Source organism: Acanthaster planci, linkage group LG04, assembly GCF_054643075.1.
Source record: "Acanthaster planci isolate LZ-2023a linkage group LG04, COTS_SCS, whole genome shotgun sequence".
NCBI lineage: Eukaryota > Metazoa > Echinodermata > Asteroidea > Valvatida > Acanthasteridae > Acanthaster > Acanthaster planci.
In genome coordinates, this window is record NC_141780.1 from 18,377,438 (window position 1) to 18,389,187 (window position 11,750).

Genomic DNA, 11,750 nt, shown 5'->3' on the forward strand with positions numbered 1-11,750 from the left:
GTCCCTTCTACCAAGGCTTCACGTGCTCAGCTCAGATTAAGGGTCACTTTCCGAAGGTGAACAGTTTTAATTCGTTATTTTAGCGGGAACAAATGGCTGTCATAATTGCGTTAACTGTAATCAATTTCGTAGTTTTTTTTAAATAAAAACAACAGGCCTTTTGCTTCTTTTGAAAAGTATTACTTATAATTTATAACTTGATATTGCACAGTTGCAGACGTTTTTTGATAACAGTGGAAACCAGTGAAGTTGATTTTTTGAGGGACAATATAACTAAGATTTAAGCACAACACAAAACCCTTTATAGCTCACTTATGAATAATTCACAAGGCCTTTACTTTCTTGCGAGAGGAATGTCTCGTAAGCCTGTCATGCGGTGGCTATGAAAAGTTTGTAGAAAGTTGCCAACGTGCACAGCCACAGGGCCACTGCGTGGGAAAATCCTCAAACCACGTGAATTCCCCTGCAAAACCTGCCTCCCCAGGGTAAGTTGTCTATCTCCACACAGATTGTAGATGTCGTTGAGTCTACAACTTTTACCCACACACCTATAGTTTTTGCCGTATACGTTTTACTCAAATGTGCAACAGAAATCCTTGTCCGTTTGCTCAAGCAAACACATGCATAACGTACATGTACATACACAGTATACGTTGTATGAAGATAATGCTCATGGCCGTATGTGTACATGCATTAGCTGTAGACAGCTGACATTTCATCTATCCACACAATGGAAGTAAAAGCAGGCGCGTTGTATTTTTGACAACGACGTAAACAACAGCATTGTTGATACATTCTGTAGCGTCTAGGAGCCAGTCTTACGGATCATTGAAATGAGTATTTTATACATCTACTTTGAATATAGGCCTTCTGAGGTAACCTCCCTTGCAATTTTTTTCCGAAACAACAATAGTGTAAAATGGCCTTTGAAATTGTCCTTTAAAAAACGATTGTCAGTTGTGAAGCCCGTCTCACTCAACCAGGATATTTTGCATGGCTCTCGACCAATCAGAAGGCCGAATTTGGCCCCACGTGACCCTCATTTGCATAAAATGAGGGCTGGGAATATTCCATTCCCCGCAGGGGTGAAGGAAATTTGTGAGGGGATAGTGATGGTGTCGATTAATACTGGATGGTACCACTGTGGTAGGTTGTGTGATCGATATAAGCTCAATAGGATAAGGTAAGATTTCTTTATAGTTTGACCGGGTGGCTTCACTAATAAAAACTCTGGGTGAAGTTTTTTGAGTTTTCTGTCTCGTATGTACTGTGTTTTATTCTATGTACAAAGGGTATAAAAAAACGACAGACGCGTGGTGGCTTGAATGGCGATCACCTAGACAAAATACAGAGAATTAATACAGAAAATTAAATAATCAATAACTTATGCTATCCAATAGCCAATTTAATTTACTAGATAATTTAAGCCAGTAATTTCTTCAAACAGAAGAGTTTCTGAAGAAGAGCATATAGCCACAAGAGTTTACCCATCTCAAGAGACAAATCAATGAGATGTTATCAATACCAGTCTCCTGGAATTGAAGAAAATTTGACATTATAATAGAGTGCACATGTTAAGTCATTCCATAATCACAAGTTGAAAAGGCAAATGCATTAAACTAAGCTATGGCATAAGAAACGGCATAAAAAATTATGTACAAGTATTTTATTCAAAGGTCCTACTTACCACCCGGACTGGCCGTTCATGGCTTTATTCAAGTGCGGCGGAAATGATAGCAAGTGTTGCACAACATTTGTGTAGATGCACGAGCAAACAGGTCGACGTACGGTAGCTGGATCGAAATCAGCCTTCTGCTACTGCGCCACTTTACAAGTTACAAGTTAACTAAACGACGCCCTAGAATGCCCGGTACGCAGCTGACACCCCAAAATGCCCAGTATTGAATTTAAACAAAAGAACACCATTCTTAAATTTTGGAGACACGCGCAGTGACAACAAAAAGTTTATTTATCGCTAGAGGGCGCTATAAATATTTGCGCGCAAGCGATTGAGAAAGAAGCGCCGCCGCACACAGTACATGCACTACAGCGTACACGTACAGAAAGGTGGGGCGGGACTAAGAACAGAAGAAAAATTGGCAGGAACCGGTGTCGGATAAGAGTAAAGAATACGAAAACTCGACCTGGTTGCAATAGGCGCGAATCTGCATATTTACATTACAGAAATGTGCGTGTAAATTTAATTTCTCATAAAACAATCATGAAGGGTTATTAAAAAGGATCCCAGCACCAATGACAGTAATACCGTTGTTTCTTTAAGGTTAAACATCTCAATACTGAACAACCGAAAGTCTGGTGCAATCATGGTGAAACATCTGTTGGCGTGGTATCGTTTTCAATACAGGTCTAACGTTGTATCCGTTTTGTTGTATGCAGCGTAAGTACTTTCTTGCTTTTACATATGTACTCGGTATGTTTTGTATGTCAAGCACAACTTGGGTGTGCATTTTTAACACAGCCAAAAAAGTACCAAAGAGAATGGCGTACTACTACTACTACATGTGTATACACCGAAACGTATGTACACACAAACCTACGATGCAAAAAGGGTACCCCCACTGCGCGCAAATACAGTAGCCTTTGTGGTATACTCAATGGGCGATTACGTGACGTCACGGTGCTGAGTCATCGATGGTCGCAAACAGCTGGAGAACAAGTCCGATCGGAGATGTCAAGCATGCCGCAGGAGGGTCAGACATTCAAGCGTTTTTTTCCGCATTGAATTACCGCACGTTATTGGTCCAAAGTTTTCAAGCTGTGCCAAAACAACTGGTTCTTTCTACTAAGAAGTTAACACTTTACCCTTTTTATACACTTCAGAGTTCATGCAAGTGCGTACAGTGTGCAGTTTAAAGAAAGCGTCACCCTCATCCCCGACCACGATAACTTACAAACCGTACCCGATTCACCTTACAATTCCGTTGTATTCCCAGTTCACAAAAGAAGCAGAAATAAAAGACATTACGGTAGTGTTAACCTATCGATTTCAGCCCCAAATCAGCAAACAGTTATGCAGTCTTGTGAGACTTTTGAGTGTGGTTACTGGTGCGTGGACTGTGTGAATATCCCTGTAAGGTTCAGATGAGGTCGTGCTTTTGTTTTCCATCCGGACTGCAGTCCTATAAGACTTACGTTTTTCCCATTTCGCATTCGATTAGAAATTTAGACTTTATATGAATGCAATGAATCCATAAATGTTTAACTTCAAGTGTGTAGACATTTATGAATTTGTTAAACATAATTTGTTTTTCAACATTGCTATAATTTGAAAACAAGCCAGAAGAAAGAAGCGTTTGACACAAAGTAGGAAGTTCGACCACGTCATATCTTATTTGTATATTGTAATACAACACACATCAAACTCTCGTGGAGATGAAGGTGATAAAAGTTCACAAACTATTCAAGTTTAAAACAGTGGTTAAGCAAATGTACTACTCTATGTCACAAAAATACTACATTATAAAAAAACACTTAACAAATTCTCAAAGAAAGAGGAAGAAAATTACAAATCGAAAGCGCTTCTAAATTTTTTTAAATAACAACATGAAGTGCACCAGAAAAGTAACCTGGTTTAGTCACCTTACAGCCAGGGTATCTCCTAGCCAGAAAAAAGAAAAAAAATCAGCCGGCCTCCAGCCAGCCTCCAGCCAATTCCCATAGGACTGTGTGCTAAGTGGCCCCTTGTGTACAATCTAAAGGATTGTTTACAAAACGGTGCCTGGGGCAGACTGTGGAATGTTTCTTTTCAGTGACAGCTGTCCGGAACTTGTCAGAGGCCTCTTTCGGCTGTCTTTGAAGTGTTATTTTGGTTGGGGGTGTTGTGGTGGTGGTATGGCTTGGCTGGTGCGTGGCGAGGCCCCGCCTCAAATCGGGATAGCCTGGGGAAACGTCCCTCAGTTACTGTGATGTACTTTTGGTGGTTTGTAAGAGCTGTAGAGGCTAGGGGACAACCACTGAAACATTAATATACCTTTTGGACGGACCCAGGGCTCTGCAACCCTGAGAAATGATATGGACTCACCTGGCGAGGCCGGTTCAGAGACCGTGTAAAAAATTCATACCGCGTCCCAGGGTTCAGCCCCTCGTACTCGCTGACATCGCCAAAATTGTCGGTGATTACTGTGGGATGGCCGATGGGATACCGCCCATAGGCCTACTTGTTGACTTAGGGGTACAAGGGGGTAAAGTCAACGTACTTCATCTTTTCACCAGTCCCTGTCACGTAATGCAGTCGAGTAGCATTAGTGCAACCTCCACAGAAAGCATCGTGTGGCACGAGAGGTGTCTGAATCTCAAGCGAGGACACGAACGCCTTCATGTCTGTGTTCTGCAAAAGTTCTGTATGGAACTCGCATTCCCATTTTTCGATGTAAGTAAACCCACAACCCGTGATGTACCGACGTTTGTGAATGGTCTTCCGGTAAAGCCCTTCCATTGTGAAGCCGTTCGGGGATGTTTGGTATCCTGAGCCAGGCAAGTATGACCGTGATGGAGACAACCGTGAAATCGAGTACGGTTTTCAATCCGTTCGACTCGTAGTAACCGTCAATCTTATTTATAGGGACCGATGTGTTTCTCACCGCCATTGTCTGCATGCTGAATGTGGCGGCCAGTCTCATCGGCCATCCATTTGAGCCATTTGAGAGCCTTGACCGATTGACAATCGTTAGCAGGATATCCCTGAGGATGGATGATAGCGATGGTATCTGAAGCCAAATACTTGGTCTGCTACACGAGAGTACAAGTAGGCGCTATTGTAATACAATGACGAAACGGGTCAATACCGAGAGTTGAATCGTCGGCAGTCATGTTCATGAAGAGAGATCTAAGGCTGAGACAGCATTGACGGAGAATGTCGACGTCAGAACGGCAATTTTGACGATTTCTCTTTGAAAGTCGAAGGAGTCATTATATTGTTCTTGATACCATTGACCAAAGACCTGTCTGTCTGCCGGCTTCATGGAATCGGGATTGTAATAATGCATGTCGGAAAAGTGATCCAATACAACATTCTGATTGGCCCAAGTTTTAAACAGATGAGGAAAGTAACCTTTCGCCAATTCCTTCAAAGCGAAAGCACCGGGGAGTTTGGAGAGGGCTATGGGCAGAAGGTGAAAGAGTCTATGAAATTGGTAGCCGTCGCAGGTACAATAATGCTCACCACCTTGGGTCCATTTAAGATAACCTCGGGTAGGACGGCATTGTCGTACAAATACCGCAGGATGAAATAGGAATCGTACCCTTCGAAGCTGTGACAGAGAACGATGGCACCCGGGTTCTCTTTGCTGAAAAGCCAATGGCAAAATTCTTGCCCCGTGGTGGGCCCAGTGAAAAGTCGCTCGAGCTGTCCACATTGTGAGCACCATGCCAGGTCTTCATCAGTCAAGTATTTGGTACAAATTTTGTGGGTGATGAAGAGATTTGGCTGGTGGACACCCGTTTCTTGCACGCATTCGAAATTGAAGAAGAATTCACTCATGGCGTCATCATCTCCACTGTCATCATCAGCTCCTACTGTAATTGCGGCTTCTTAATCCCCTACTTCCTCAGCCTCCCCACAGTAGTCATTGGATTTGTTTTTTATTACCCGCAGCCGGTCGCATATAACACAGGAAAGGACAAACTCTCGGCATACGTTGCAATGCCGTTCTCCACATCTGTGGTCGTTGCCTCTGAGATGTCTACAGCTGACAAACTGACCGCAATTTTGGCATCTGAAATGGGACTTGCAAATGGACGAACCTCGTGTGTTTCGTTTCTGGTAGTTCTCGAAGCACAAGCCGCTTCTGAAGTATCTGTTGCAGTCTGCGCAATATACTGACTCGCCTTCCTCGCAGTTGTATTGGAAACAAAGTTTGGGAGAGCCTTGACATTTGTGGTCTTCCGGATGGTCGTGACCTTTGAGACATCTCACGCAGAAATAACTTCTGTTCAGGAAGGCCGGCATGCTGGTTATGACGCCATAGTGCTCATCATGATGATAGAGGTAAATCTGTTCATCGGCAGAGGGGCCTTTGCAGATCACAGCGTTTGTGTAGTCTTTGGATGCTACGATGATTTGAAAGCCAGGGAGGACCTTCTGAAACAGTTTTATTTCCTCGATTCGCTAATGGTACCCCTACCTGACGGTGCGATTCTGAAGCGACTGTACTTTGCAGCTTGTACCCTTTGCGGACGGCATCCCATTTTTGGTGTTTTTTGAGTCGAGTTTTGGTCGTGACGATGGCTTGAGCACATCACAGCTTATCTTTATTCACGATCTGAATGATACATTGCTTTTCTCTTAAAAACCTTTCCAAATTAGCGTACATTTTGCGTCGACGTTTACCACCTTGTTGCATGGCAACTTGCTTCATTTGAATTTCGAGGGTTCCATTGATGGTGAATTCTTCGTAAGACTGTAGCACCGTCTCCACCCTATACAGGAATCGTTCGGCCGTTAATCGAGATTTGTGCATAAAGGGTGAACGTGTTGGGATAGTCCAGCTCTGGACACGCGACCACCATGCGTATCAAATCTTGAGGCTCTGCCCCCTCTGTTAATGTGTCGATAAGACTCTGAAACTCTTGATTTAATGTTTCCATAACGGTAGATTGACCGTAAATGTCGGGGTCGTCATTAAAATGGTGTATTCTTGCCCCGTTGTCTTGAATTTCTTCATGTTCACTTCCCGGACCATCGTCACGCGGTTGGGGTCACGCACATCGCCCGATATATTTTGGCGTTTTGGTGCTGGTTCCTACGTAGAGGCATCATCGACGTCCCCGAAACCTTTCTGCGTAGCTAAGCCCCCACCATGATGACTGTTGAGGTGGCAAATGTAATTGTCTCGTCTAGCAAATACCTTGCCGCATTCGCCGCATTGTTGGCATCCCTATGCTGAGCTGCTTGGCGGTTGTAGTTGCCACGAAAATGGAATTCTTTGTTGCAAATGTCGCAAGAAAACATCTGTGAAGGAACAAGATGCATCGTCAAGTTAAGGTCGACGCTCAAAATAAAAGAATGAAAGTGGCATAAAAGTGTTTAGCAGGCCATAAAGGGAAACCATGCGTTTATTGACATATATTTCTCAATTCACAATATTAATGCACGAAAGAATACGCAACTACATGTAGTGCGATTGGTTGTGCACTTGTAGTTTCATCAATATCATGTTCATAATCAATTCTGAATCAAGCATTATTAATTTATTAATTCATGAGATTGATTTAAAGGATACATTTCTAACTGAGTTATGTCTTGATGAAATGGTACTTCCAGCTATTTGCACAACCCTCTTCTCCTTCTGCAGACCACCACGAATGAGATATCTGCGAAATTGAAAGGGATGAAATAAAATAATTAGGTATTCTGGGATGACTCTCCAGGCATCAAAACGCTAGAACTTGATACGTAAAACAAACTGCTTTTAAATAAAAGGTGAAACCTACGATGTGTCGATAGCAACGGTCAGCAGCAAACTGGTGCCTCGTGCGCGGCTTGCAGACTTGTATAAATTTATTGCGCACGTTGTGATTTCTCGTGATGATTTAAAGTAAAATTTGGGTAGGAATCCACCTCCCAGGCACCCAGAGCGAAATAGAGTGACGCTTGTGCATCGTGAAATTGAATGATACTATTACTAAACTGAATCCCTGAAAGTGCATGATTGGACGTCCACAAACGAAACTGAATGCGCAAAGTTTGGAAAATCAATCAACCATGGGAATAACGGGCTTCGAGAAATCGCTCGAATGTAAATGCACTTTCATGAATTTGAATGCTGTTTTAACTAATTCAGTTAGTACTGCACTAAACGCCTTTGTACTGTTTGTCTAAATTGTCTTACATTTAAGTCTTGACGTGACATACAAATGGCAAAGGTGCAGCAGAACCCGGCTATTCCATATATGCGCAATTTATATACCCAGCAAGAAATGAGACCGAGGGGTATCCCCCCCCCAAATATGTCCAATCCCCATACACACTCCAGACTATTGTTACTTAACACATCCGCTCAAGATGTCTGAAAGGAATTCCCCAGATTCCTGCGAGACAATGACCAACACAAAGCAAGGGGGGTTCTCTCCGTCTCGTACCTTGCTGCATATGGCAATTTACATCAATCAACGTGCAGATAAATTTGCGCCTAATTAGTTGTCGTCCTTTTTATCTTGGCGTTGGGCGATGAAGAAAAATCAAGAAGGGGGTATTTGGATAAGATAAATAAAAAGAAGTTGTATTGACTGGCGTTGTACATTATATTCCTCTCATTACGTAACATGTTTGACGTTGAAGATGTATGATGATACTTGTTAATAACGGTATGATGTTGTGATGTAAACTACAGCGCAGGGTTCGTCTTGATCTTGGAAAATGGTACTACCGGTATACATTGACTTAAGTAATGAAGGTATTGCAAGTGATAGTCCGATAGCATGGGAAACAACAGTGGATGGAAAATCCCTGAAGCGAGTGGCTATTGAACTGAAGCTGATAATCGTTTCCGTCCAAATCTTTTTCACACTGGTTACAAGCAAAAGGTTTGACTGCAGGAAATAACATTCCTTGTCAATCTTTGAAGGTTAATCTCTCAATGAATAAATCGAGCCTTTTTTCTTATTTTTTTTCTTTTACCATGTCCCACCACCTCTCGACCATTGTTATTGTGCAGGGATTATCGACCCTCCGCCCATTCCTTCCCATGCTTGCTATACCTTCAGCACTCGTCAACCTGAACCAATCACATACCTGTACATGCCCTATACATTACTCCACAAAGGTCACGCATACTAAACTTTGTACCTTTAAACCTATCGTATATATACACGTATTCATTTCATTCATACAAAAAATTTAACTGCGGCAGAATTTTAACCCGACCAATTTCCACATTTACAATATTATTGCAGTCTTTGTACATAATTTACATGAAGTAGTTTCTCTGTCTTGTTTTTAACAGAAAGAGTTAAGAGAGACCTCCTACACTTCTTCGGTGCAGTCATCCCGATTCCTGGGGGACTGCCAGGAATTATTATTATATTCTTTATTACACAGTGCTCGATTGCGAGTGAAAACGTTTGCTGAGAAGGATCGACCAAGTATACGTTTGTATTTTCACCTCAAATCGCCCATTGTGTACCACAGAATACAATGTACTTAACATTTAACGCATTTCTACGCTCGGAGCGACGCTTTGTTAAGTCCAAAATTCTAAAACCGTAATAAAAAAGTAAAAAAGCTAGAATAAAAATAAATCCTACCTACCTGCACGTTTGATCGCAGACACATACCGTAAAATATGGAATAGAAAAGTGAATTATTGAATGCTATGAACTGGAAAGACGTAGCAATAAATGTGATGCAAATTAAGACGAAACTGTTGGCTGCAAATTCGGAAATATCGATAAAATGACGATTTACTTGAATAAAAAAAAGGAATTCAATCAGTTAGCTGGAAACAGTGTATGAAACATGCATATTCTACCAGCTCTTTATTGGTACGTTCCAGTGGCGGGCGGCTGGCGGTGGGGGAGGGGGTCATGGGAACGTACCCTTTCTCAGAAATTGCCGTGCTTGTGGGAGTGTCATGAAATTAAAATTTGAAATGTACACAGCTGGCCTAGGGTACAAGCCACAGTCCATATTCCAGTGCCCCTTGAAAACAATGTGTGCAATCTCAAGGCACCTTAAGAAGTTTCTTCCCAGTTACGCCATAAAGTTATACGCGCTTTTAGAGGCGGATCCAGTATTTACCAAGGGAGGGGGTGCACAGTGGCAATAAAACCCGAACTGCATTGGACGGACATAGCAACTGGATAAGCCATCTAGAAAAATTACAAATCATCTGGATACTTGGTGTGAGAATCATTTGACTGCTCACCCTTACCAATAGACAACAGATGAAGAGGGGAGGATGTGCCTCAAAAAGGGGAGACGGGGCTGCCAGCTACAGCGTTACATGAATTTCCTGAGATGCACTTTGGCTTATCAAATTGAGTCTTTGTAATTACCTGAAATTGTGCTGTAGTTGCATTCTTTTTATGTTGACAATTTTTATTTATTTGATTTTTTTATTGCTCTTTAGTACTATAACTAAGCTTTAGAAAAAGCTACCGTTACGTGTTACTTAGAAGTTAAAAGCTACTGTTATTGCAAATATTGGTACATGTAGAGACTTATCTGGTAAAACAAAATTGAATTAAGGAGCCCTTCAAATTTGCTGTTTTCTAATTGGAAGGGATTATTTGGCAACGAATTCGGGTAATTCTGTTCGTATAATTCTCAATGACCTACCTTTTCACCGGTGTCCTGTTTGTAGTAAATTTTAGCCACATACAGAACTATACCAGACACGCAGAGTGGGCCGATAAGGCGAGCGAAGTCGCCGGCCAGTTTCATAATCCCAACCCAAACCATCTTAAGGAAGCAGATACGGAAGATGACTTTACCGAGCGAGGGCTGGTGACCTTTGACCACTGCCTTGTGCTGACGTGGGAAATGGGAGGGAGAACTGGCAATTTTGAAGTAATTTGCAAAGCTAAAACCAGTTGCAACATCACACCAAGATTGAAGGCAATGGTAATCGTATATTTTATTATTTGCATGTGTAAAACTTTCCAATGCCCTAAGTGGGAACCCCATTGATCGTCGTCCTACCGCACGTTGTGCTCGTTCCCTTTTGGTCACATGGAAAGGCAGGAAGAAGTCGGAATATGCGATTCGTTGCGAATTTACAGAGTCCGTTTACTTGAATGCTTGGTCAGCACAACACAGCTTCTTAAAATATCTTTTCTGTTTGTTGCTTGCTGAAGAAATCCCCTGACAAATGAATGACTTAGTATCCAAAGCACATTCACTACGTTAAACAATTTTTTTAAAACAACTGATATGTATTGCTATCAAAATGCCTGAGTGACATTATACGGGACGCAGTTTTGCAAGTCAGAATTAAACTGTTAGATTGTTCGCTCGGGGAAATATAGAGTGATTGACATCACAAAGAAATACACTGTACAGTTAAAATTCATCTGTAATTGCATCGTAAGTACACTTGACTCTATGCTGCATGCCCACATTACAGAAAGTAAAATTTTGACGTTCATATGCACAAGTACCCAAAGTTATACCATTCTTGGAATGTTATAAAATGCATAGTTGATGGATTATATATAAATTTCATAATTTTACTGGTGTGGTGAAAATATGAGCCTATACTATTGCGTCAGAAAGACAATACCTGCTCTCTTTGGAACTCCTTCTTGATCTGTTGCTGGAGATGCTCGGCGCTCATTCCCTCCAGCAACCTGCCCAAGTCGTCTATCTCTATTGACCGATGGTAACCCAAGAAAAAAAGCCAATCCAGCCACCAGAAGACCAGCTGTGAAGCGAAGCTGACGTAGCCGCTTCGATAGAGTGGACATGGGGGAGATATGTCCTCAGGTGTTTCGTCCATCCTACGCCATCTGCGACATGACGCCTGTCAGTTTCGAGAGACAAACTATAATTATACTTGACAATATCAGCAACTATAGCCAGATTATAGAGGTATTTTGTACAGGCCTTAAACACTAGTGTTCCGCGGACCCTACTGAATCATATGCACCGACACTAACTTACCGCTGGCACTTTGCATTTTACATTGATAATTATACTAGTGAGCCTGTATGACCTAGCTAATTTGAAGCTTTTTCAAATTTTTTCAAAATATTTGTAGGCCCTTGGCACAGTTATGCTGGTTAATACGGCC